We start from the raw sequence: 10,966 nt of genomic DNA, 5'->3' as shown, positions 1-10,966 counted from the left end.
GGAGCAGGGCACCCCCAGAAGTTACACTGAAAAGTTCATTCCCAGCACAGAAATGGCTTTTCCATAGCCATAGAGTGGAACCTCCCTCCCCTGGTCAGCATATAGACTCTAGCACCTCCCTAGACCCTGAGACCTCATGTAATTAGGGCAAAATTTCTTACAACTAGTTTAGAGGGGCATCTGGATGCTCAGACAACATTCCTAGCCTGCTCCTTCTGTGAGGATTTGTCAGCAGCCACCGAGCCCAGTTTGGCTTGTCTTTTGCAAACAGCATAGCTCCTTTTATGATGATGTTTGGCTCTGAGGATAGGGCTTTTGAGTGGTCACCCTTGCCAAAAATCAATGGACCTCAAATTATTGCTAGACTCTATTTTATTGTGCTTTTGCTTATGGGAATTGGAACACAGGACCTCAAATGTCTTCGGCGAGCTCTCAACCACTGAACTACACTCCCATCCTCTTTTTATGTTCTGAAAGTTTTGTGTTCTGAAGTTTCCTAGACTAGCCTGGAAGTTGCAATCTCCCTGCTTCAGCCTCCTAGACACTCGGCCTGGTGCCACAGATCTGCAGTCTCAGCCACCGAATTGCTTGAATATTCTGTATCCTGCATCACTAGCTCAAAGTAGCCTCCTAGGTCCTGTTGTTTGGAAGCCTAGCTTCGGAGCATCCCAAACACTAGTCCTTTGCTTCCATGTTCCCCATCCTCCCTCCCTCCATTGTGTTCAGAGATGGCTTTGAGAATGGCCTGAAATCCAGCCAGGGACATGGTAGACATCAAAGGGGAGTTTCAGGGACAGAGTACAGGTGAAAAGAGAAAAGAGATTCAAGGAATATCAGAACAAGTCATTTGTAAAACTAGGGAATGGCTTTGCTATTTTAAACCTGAGTCGAGGACCTCATCAAAACTAGATGCTCCAAGAACAGGTAAAATATATTTATTAATCATACATGTGACTAAGGGTAGATCTGCATCTAGAATATTGAGTCTCGTGACTCAAAAAGAAGACACAGTGATCATGAAACATTTTGGGCTGGGATGCTGACGTCATAGTGTGGGCACTGGAAACAGCTGGATGGTCTCTGCTAAAGGCCTCACCCCACCAACGGTATCCTGCTTCTCAGTGAGGAACCCAAACCCATGTCACCTAAGACCCATGTGCAGATACTCAGAGAAATTTGCTACTGACAGGCTCAGATGAAAACAGTACCCCAGGAATTAGTGGCTTGGCCACACAAGAAAGGGAGGTCTGTATATAGCTTGTTGAGGGCAGCATCCATACTTGGGGGAGGATACCAGACTCTAAAGGGTGTTTGGGCTCCACTGAAATGAAACCCTGAGAAACTGAGCTTACAGACAGATGTATCCTCTGTGTCCATGGAAGGTGTGGGGTGATGGGTGACAACTGTGTCTCTTTCAACTAAGGGCCATCTGGCTGTGCCCATTTGTCAAAAAGGAGAGAGAGAACCACATAAGCAGAGAGGAGACTCAGCCGTAACAGGTGGGCCTCACCAGCCTGACCTTAAGACACCAAGGCCAGGTTGAGGCTGTTGACTGGCTAGTCACTTCAGGCAAGCACAGCACAGACAAACGGGAGCCCTGCAAAGTAAGAGGCATGCATTGTGGCCTGGGGGTTAGGCTTGACTTTTTAAAAAGGCTGTACTACGCTAAATGGAGGAAGTCAAGCACAGAGGCCACATGCTGCATGGGACAGCATCTAGAGTGCTGGGCTAGAGAGGGCTGAAAGGATCACTACAAAGGGGTAGGAAGCCAGTTTCACACTGAGTGCGGGGAGTGGGCTGTCCTTGATTGCCATGGCAGCCACCTTGCTGTAGTTATTTGTCAAAACCTCCTGAACTGTGTACTTAGAGGGGTAAAGCTTACTGTATGTAAATTCTAGCTCCAATTATGTAAATTACACACCCCTGACTTTTGCAAAAGTCAGCTGAGTGGAAGAGAATTTGAGATAAACAATCACACAGGTGATGTGCTGAGGTGGTGGAGGAGGAAAAGGGACGAGGGAGAGGTTACTGGATGAGGTTTTTTAAGCCGGAAAAGTCATTGGAGGTAGCTAGGTAGCTGTTCCCTCCTGCCCCATCTTCAAGGTTGCATGTGTTGGTATCTGTCCTGCATACAATGAGAGCTCCCTCCCCCAGGACCTGGCAGGCTTCTGGAAACAAGCAGCCAGTCTAGAAGGTATTCCTGCCAGGTGCTGTGAGGTGAGCAGGTTGGGGATGACAGCCTATAGCAGTGTGGGGAGGCAAGGACCCTTCCTGTAGTCCAAGGGAAGAGTAACTTTGGGGCTCTGGAAGTTGTGACTGCTCAGGGTATTTGTCCTGTCCCTGAAGTGACCCAGGTATAAACAGTGTCCCAGAGGGAAAGCACACAAAGGAAGAGTTTAGTTTGCCCTAAAGATAGGCTGGCAGGAACATTTCCTGTCTTAGGGACCTGGGAGGGTCCACAAGTCCCCATGACACAAAAGCACTAGAAATAGTAAGCTAAACACAGGCTTCCTTTGGGCTGGGATAAGGGATAAACGCATGCCAGAAGAGGAACTAAGCAGAGACAGAGACTTAAAGAATGCTGCCACAGGGGCTGGGGAGGGGACTCTGTATCGGACCACTTTGCCTTGCATAAATGAGGCTCCAGGTTCCAACCCTCACACTGGAAAAAGCAATCATTCTGTCACTCTGGAATGCATATGGTGTTGACTTGGAGTGGATCTCTAGCCATGCCTACAGCAGGACACAGGGTAGTTGGTGATGGAGTGAAGAGACATCCATTACCAAAGGAAGTCACTCACACACGACATTCATCACACAGCTCCCCCAGCTCTGCAAGGCCTCTGGTGGACTTTGCCATTTCTCCCTCCAGAGTTGGACTCTGCAGATAGCTCCTACGTCTGTGATGCTCCCCACCTCTGTTGATAACCCTAACCCCAGCCTGTCCAATTCACTTGGGAACCAAGTTCTAAGTGTACTTCCCACAGCTCAGGGAAGTCACCAAACACAAGGCCAATACCATGGCACTTTTAGACCTCCAGGGCCCCAGCACCACTTACTATGATAGACAGTTTCAGATGTCAGGAGCCAGCGGGGTCTAGGACTGTCTAGGAGAGAAGATAAGACCATACAGAGTCAGGCTAGACATACAAGACATGGCCACCGTCTTCCACTAGGACCCAGACTCGCTGGGCACTTGCTGGCAGGATATAAGATGATAATGGGACAGATGGGGGTAAAAACAAGACAGAAGACAGGCTTCTAGCTGCCTAGGACAATGACAGACATGGAATGGCTCAAGCCAAATGCATTCGGGAGTACTGGCTTCTGCACTAGGTCCTACTGGCACCCTTACAGACGTGGGTCCTGCAGGGGTGACATCAAGGATTAGACTAAGGCTTTTAGGTAGCATGTTCCAGAATGGAGCAGCTTTTCCCTGGTGGCTGGGAAAGGGGAAAGTCCTTAAGGCCTCTCTGCCTGGTCTTAGGGCACCCTCAGCATGAAATCCTTGCCTGGCCTTTCTCTTCTACCCAATGCTCTTTACATCTCCCTCTCCCAGGATCCTGCCCATTCTAATATGTTAGGAGTGGGGCTCATTCCCCAAGACCCTGTGTTTTCCCCCAGTTCCTATCCTGTTGAAACTGGTAAATGACAGGACTGCACAAGCCGAGTCTATACCCAGAACTCTCTCTTCTGTATAATCCCAGAAGTGCATAGCCTGGTTCATTCTATTCATAGGATTTGCTGACTCGGATAGTAGAGACTGGGGTGCAGGTGGTGAGGCCAGCATGGGCTCTACACCAGCGTCGGTTCTGTCTGTGCCCATGATGATAAAATCAGGGTGAGCAGAAGAGACCTAGACCGTTTCTTTGAAGCTCCTGGAGAATGCCCAGGGCTTGCAATAGCCTAGTCAAGCCTCTGTGCCTTCCCCTTCTCACTTGAAATCAGCAGGATGCCTGTACTCCTGTGTGTGGTCACCTCACTGCCTCTCCTACTTGGTGGGGGCTGTGGAGACTTCTGGGCTTCAAATCCTAAACTCACAGCAAGGACTAAGGAGGGTGGCCTTGGGCAATGCCAGTCAGGGACCTGACACAGCGGCTCCTAGCTCTCAAGTGGCTCCACTCTCTGAGTCTGGCCATTAGCTCTCTCTGGGCACCAGGAAGCTGCCATTCTCCCTGCCTGGCTTTTAGTCCAGCACAATTAGGACCCATTATTTCTGCCGTGTTGATTCTTGAAAAATCATTTTAAATTGCCATCCTTTCTCTATGCTTTGGAAAAGGAACGCACCAAAGAAGATGAAAACAGAAAATCGTGCCCACACCCCCCGCCTGGCTCCCTATGCCCCCCTCGGTTCCCCCATTTCTCCTGACCCGTTCCCTTGGCAACCAGCAACCGGCTGCTGCAGTAGTCAAAGGGAATCTCACAACCATACATCAATGAACGCAGGGGATGCTTCCAGCTGCCTGAGATGAGAGAATGGACAGACAGCCACCCAGCCACCCCAAGAAGACATGCGGACAACCAGCCATGAGGAGCAGAGAGAGAAAGACAGAAGAGGAAAAAACCAGCTGCAGGGAAAAAGGCAGAGACCCCAGTGATGCCTGGGTGGCTAGGCAGTGTAAAGCAGAGATGGTATAGGCTGGACAGGAAGAGAGACCCAGAGGACAGCCCAGCACAGCACAGCACAGCACAGCACAGCACAGCCCAGCACAGCACAGCCCAGCACACACAGCACAGCACAGCACAGCACAGCACAGCACAGCACAGCACAGCACAGCACACACAGCACAGCACAGCACAGCACAGCCCAGCACAGCACAGCACAGCACAGCACAACACAGCCCAGCACAGCCCAGCACAGCACAGCCCAGCACAGCCCAGCCCAGCACAGCCCAGCACAGCCCAGCACAGCACAGCACAGCACAGCACAGCACAGCACAGCACAGCCCAGCACAGCCCAGCACAGCACAGCACAACACAGCCCAGCCCAGCACAGCCCAGCACAGCACAGCACAGCACAGCACAGCACAGCACAGCACAGCACAGCACAGCATGCACAGCCCAGCCCAGCCCAGCCCAGCACAGCCCAGCACAGCCCAGCACAGCACAGCACAGCACAGCACAGCACAGCACAGCACAGCACAGCACAGCACAGCACAGAACAGCACAGCTCAGGACAGCACAGACAAGGCATGAGGAGAGAGGGAGCCTGGGATAAGGCATAGTTGGAGTGGAGACTGATGATATAGGCCACCTGCTCTCCTCTTCCATCTTGTCCTCTCTCCCCCTCCCTCCTCCCTCCCCTCCTCCCTCCCTCCTTCCTCCCTCTCCTCCCTCCTGTTCCCAAGCAGATTTCTCTTGTCAGGCTGCACCTTCCTCTCTTCCTTCTGCTTCTCTGACCATGATTAGCTTTCTTCCAAAATAGACAGGATCCAAGTCAGACACATGGTCCTGACACCATCTTGTCCCTTCCTAAAAGTGGGAATGACTCTGCCACAGTTTCTGAGGTGTTATTTCCAAATTTCCAGCAGGGCTTATAAAGTACCCAGTGAGACTTGTCTACACAAAGCAGGTCCGGGGAGGCCAGTGGCCCCTTAAGGATGAGCCCAAGCTCAAGGCACCTATATGGCCCCTCGGGGACAGAAAGAGCCACAGCAAAAATCCCAGCAGTGGCTACACACCCTTGCTCTGTTCCTAACCCTGCCCAGCCTCACCCCAACATGTTCCCAGAGTCCTGGGTTCCTTACATGTGCTTGAAGAGTGCTGGAGAAGGAGCCTAACGAAAAACCTGCTGAGGTCAGAGGTGGGAGTTAGGGCAAAGGTCATGGGTCACAGTCAGAGACAGAATGACAGGCCAACTTGGAAACTTCCAGTAGCTCTGCTGAGGACCACCATGAGCAGCACAGAGCCTCCCTAGGCCTGTATGCAAGCAGAGAGCTGCAGCCCAGAGTGGCCCCTCCAACAGGGAGTGTTGGCTCTCAGGACGGATATGATAGAAAGGGCCAGAACCAATCCCAACCTCCCAATGGGGAGGGGGGTCACACACCCAGCAGGGAACAAGGAAGCAGTGCAGGCTGCTGGGGAGCCCAGGACATGGCTGTAATAGAGGAAGCTGCTGGGTGGGGGGAACCTAAGGAATGCCCTCTTCCTGGGCACTGGAGGAGCCTGGAGGACAACTCCCCTGCTGGACCATGGAGCAGCCTGGGGTCCCTTCTTCTGGATGCAGGAGAAGCCTTGGGATGCCTCCTACATGCGGGTAGGTGCGGGCTCAGCAGGACAAACCGTGCCAGGCTTTCAAGAGGAGCTGAAACACGGACTTTTAATGCCCACTCTTGGTTTAATTATTGATGGCCAGTTCCATTTTTAAACAGCTGAAGGCAGAATGAGATTCCAGCAGCTAAACTGTAGCCTGCAGTGCTTGCTATGTTAGTAAAGAATGAGGTGCAGGACCCCAGTCTAACGTGAGGGGGCGCCCTTGTTGGGACTATGGGTATAGAGGGAAGTGCTTCTCAGAGGTCAAGACACAAAGTTTCACCCTCCTTGCCCAGGAGGGGCAGGTGTACTGCAAACCCAGGCTGTTGAATGGAAGTCCACAGTTGGGAGGGGGGTGGGCAGGGGAGGCCCTCAGGTGAACAAGAGAGGACCTCAGTGGTGACTTACAGGAAGTACCATTGTGCAGGCCTTGTGATCTCTGCTCATTGCCAGCAAAGTGACTCACAGAGGTCAATTCCTACAGCCTCTGAGGCATTCACAACCCTGGACAGCAGGCTGGAGCCTCTAAGGGAGAGAGCATCCAGGGGCTGCCCTGAGGCTACCAGGGAGAGCCCTCTGAGGTTCAGAGTTCAGCAGGGGTCTGTTGACCGGTTGTAGGGTGGGGACCTCAGGCAGGCTTTCTGAAGCACGGTCTCTGGGCTCAGTCAGACCTGGGAACACCAGCAGGTGTCCTACTAGGTTAGCAGAGCGTAAGCTCTGTCATTACAGCCTCAGCCCTTGGCCCCAGCAGTCAGGCCAGGACTCAGGAAGGCTGCTGTCCTTCAGGGATCTATAGAGCAACTGAGGTCATGATGGAGGTGGTCCAGATGGCCAGGCCTGCAGAACTGAGGGAGATACCCACCATCCTACCCAGCCTCTTTGCAGCTTTAGCCTGCCCCCACCAAGCCTGCCTTTGCATCAATTCCCCATGGGCTTAGGTAGTTGATGTTCTGTCACTTGTAACCAGATATATATCACCCTGAACTTACTGGCTCAGTTCTGGATTTTTAACAAGATCCCCAGGTGATTCATGCCAAGCCTCACTTACGAACAACTGATGTTCAGGGCCGCCAATTAAAGGGTTGTGTCACTGGACCCAGCTCTTCGTGAGGAATCTCATTCTGGATTCCCACAGGCCTTCCCCACACCCGTGTGAGCATCCCTTGTGTTCCCCCATCCCTGGGGCCCACAGCAGGACAGGAAGGAGCCTGTCCACTCCAGATCAGCCCCAGGGCCTTTCCAGAAAGGAGAAAGACAGAGAATGGAGGACAGGTCTGTGTCACAGGACAGCATGGAGAAAAGGGGACAGGGTCCTATTCCGGGAGCTGCCAGCTGCCCTGCAGAGCACCGGGCCTCGGCTTCAGGCACCACGTCTGTGATGCAGTCACGTCCTGAAGGTCCAGCATCTGGATATGGAAGGGACAAAACCACAAAGGTCGGGTTAGCTTCCTCTCGGATGTCTTGTAGTTGAAAACATGAGCTTTTCCTTCATCTTCCTTCTTCCTTGTTAGAATTGGAGATGTGACGGCGGGGGCTGGAGCAGCCTCTCTGGGTCTGTGCTGGTTATACCACATACCGAGGAACACAGAGCTGGAGGACCCTGGAGAACCAGAACTAGTTATTGCTGGGCTTTGTCTACAAAAGAGAGGATGGGTAGCAGGTGAGGGTGCTGAATAGTAAGCGGACATGTAAGCAAATCATAGAACAGGAAAGCGATGGTGGCCATCCATTAAGTACTAAAATGGAAAAGGGGGAAAGTGCATTCCCAGATGAAATCTGGGAAGAACTCCGTGCAGAAGTAACATCTAAATGCAGCCCTAAGTGAATGAAGGCAGAGAAGGGGACTTAAGAGGGCTGCCTCATTAGGGTGTGGAGAGACAGGTCGGCCATAATCATGATTAGTGGAGCCCAGTGAGGACTTGCTGATGTCAGAAGACCATGCCAGGAAACGAACACACAGGGCATAGAATAGGGAGGAAGGAGATTTACAAGGCGCACATCTGAGAAAGGGCTTCCATGTGAGGAGAAAGACCAAAGCAGCAAGGAAAGATGCTGCTCGGTGTGAGTGGGTGGGGCCATGTGTGCACACACTTTGCTAAGCTCATTTAGTGATGTGCATATGTACGTGTGCTTAGGGCTGACCCTGTGGGATTGGATAACCCCTCAGAACCATGTCTGGAGAAGACTGATCCTCCGGCTTCCCACAGTCACCCACTACCTGTACCTTCATCTACAGGTGGATCTTGGTGAGAGTTCCCCATCCTTACATAGTTGGGGGGGAAAGTAAATTGGTTGACCACTTTGGAGAAGAGACTTGCACATCTAAACCCAAGCACACCCCTCCCAAGTGAACCCACCAAGGTCTGCACCCCACAAGAGCCTGGGCGTAGCTGCAAGAAGAAGGCATACACTCAAGATCACCAAGGCCCTGTGGATACCCCAAATGCAGACACACCCCACTACTGGTGACACAGTGACACCAGGAGAGGTAGAATTGCATCCTGGAAGACAGAGCCTTCTGAGTACCACCAGCACAAAGGTCTCTGCCCCTCTCAGCCTCTGGCTTCATGGGTAGAATAACCTGACCAGGAGTGGATGGTGAGACCAGTCAGTAGCAGGAAGAAGGCAGTGTTGTGGGACTCTTTTAGGGAGCTCAAAGGTGTCCTGAGGGAGAAGACTGTGGCATACCAGTCCCTAGTCATAAATCTGTAACAATTTGATGCCATCCACCTGCCTAGAATCAGACAGTGTGTACCACAGGAGGAGCACCCAAGGCAGAAGAGAGAGGCCAGGTGACTGAGAAATATAATCCCAGCTGTAATCACTCCCTTTGCCACGAAAGCTCTGAGTGGGGTGGGAAAGCAGTCATCATTGCCTCTGTGCACCCATCCATGGGGAAGACTGGCCTTCCAAGGCTGAGGCATCCATGCTGAAGCCGATGTCTATGACACCCTGCCAAGTAGGCCATGTGCTGCCTAGTCTGCCAATGCGACATAAGGCAGGGTCATCAAGAAAGAGGGAACCTCAGGTGAAATGGTGCCTCCATCAGATTAGTCTCTGTGAGCATTTTCTTAATTAATGATTGATATAGGAGAGTCCAGTCCACTGTGATCAGTGCCACCTCTGAGGGAGTGATCCTAAGTTGTATAAGAAAGCAGACTGAGCCAGCCATTAAGCAGTGCTCCTCCCTGATCTCTGCATCAGCTCCTGCCTCCAGACTCCTCCCCAGATGATGCCCAGACTAAAGCTTTAAGGTAAAATAAACCTCGGCCATAGTGTTTATCACAGCGGTGGAAGGCAGACCGAAGCCAGCAGCTTCACAGTAGAAGAGAAAGGACCTGATAAAAACTCACCCAAGCAACATGCAGCTGAGTGAAATAAAATACGAACAGAACAGATCCATCAGACTAGTCTGAGAATAGGATCCGGGCACAGCTTAAGAGTAGAGGACTGTGAGGCCGGCTCGAGCCAGGGGGCTCAACAAGTCCACAGGCTAAGAGAGAAATCTCAAGGCACCCCTACTTTTACAAATAAGTTTAATGAAATTCAAGATCTAGTCTTGATTTCTCATGAAAACTTTCAGTAATCAAAATATTAAAATTAATTCCTTTCTTTTTGATAGAGTAGAGTGCTCTTGACTTCTCCGTGGCTGTGATTAAATACCCGAGATAATCACTTTACCATGAGGAAAGCTTTATTTGGGCTCACGGTTTCAGAGGCTTTGGCCAATGGTTGCTTGCTCTATTGCCTTAAGCCTGTGGCAGCACAATGTGCCATAGTAGAGGAAGCCTCCTCACCTCATAGAGACTAGAGGCTAAGATAGAAGAAGGGAATAGGTCCTCAGGATCTCTGTGGTGTCTTGAATATGCTTGGCCCAGGGACTGGCACTATTAGGAGTTGTGGCCCTGTTGGAGGAAGTGTGTTACTATGGGGATGGGCAATGAGACCCTCCTCCTAACTACATGGGAGCCAGTCTTCTCCTAGCAGCCTTCAGATGAAGATGTAGAACTCTCAGCTCCTCCTGCACCATGCCTGTCTGGATGCTGCCGTGCTTCCTGCCTTGATGAGAATGGACTGAACCTCTGAACCTGTAAGCCAGCCCCGATTGAACTTGCCTTGGTCACGGTGTCTGTTCACAGCAGTAAACCCTAACTAAGACAACCCCCTTCAAAGGCACACCTAAATGACCTCACTTCTTCCCACTAGATCACACTCCTTAAATTAAGGTTCCGTCACCTCTTACTGGTGACATGGGCTGAAACCACATCTTCAATACTCAAGCCTCTACAGTGTCAGCTTCTTTCACACATTAGTTACCCTGACTTCCAAACTGAATTCCAGTAGTTTCCATTCTGAGATCTACAATGAGCTCCTTGTTTCCTCTCCTTCCCCTGACAACATTGATTCTCTCCCTTCTATGTTCTGGGGGCTGCCATACCTCCTTAGTGGTCATCTCCCATTGAGTGCTGGCCCTGTCACCGCCAGTGCTCTGTACTGGTTGGGTGATACACACACAGACGCTTATGTGGTGTCTGAACTTTGTCCATTGGTGGATTCTGCTTCTGTTTCCTTGTGGCTGTGAGAGACAGACCAGAGTGTCCCAAGAAATCTCTCCAAAAGCTTGCTTTCTGGACCCTGGGCCTTTCATGACCCTAAATCTACCTATCACCAAGGCCACTCAACTGCTTCTTCTCCCTTAACGTGTGAAAGGTGT

General features: G+C 51.4%; 1 long non-coding RNA gene across 2 annotated transcripts in view; it reads right to left on the bottom strand.

Moving 5' to 3' along the window:
• LOC102554942 (uncharacterized) overlaps nt 1-10,966 on the bottom strand; it is a 106,332-nt gene that overhangs the window by 4,757 nt on the left and 90,609 nt on the right. Inside the window, exon 5 of one of the 2 annotated variants that reach the window (XR_015686825.1) lies at nt 6,322-7,658. The exons of the other annotated variant lie outside the window; for it this stretch is intronic. This is a non-coding gene — a long non-coding RNA (uncharacterized LOC102554942). Of the gene's footprint in view, nt 1-6,321; nt 7,659-10,966 lie in introns of those variants that run through there. 2 annotated transcript variants of the gene reach the window in all.

This window comes from Rattus norvegicus, chromosome 4 (genome assembly GCF_021556685.1).
Source record: "Rattus norvegicus strain SHRSP/BbbUtx chromosome 4, alternate assembly SHRSP_T2T, whole genome shotgun sequence".
Taxonomy (NCBI): Eukaryota; Metazoa; Chordata; class Mammalia; order Rodentia; family Muridae; genus Rattus; species Rattus norvegicus.
The sequence above is the reverse complement of the archived record's forward strand: the minus strand, read 5'-3'. Positions and strand labels throughout refer to the sequence as shown.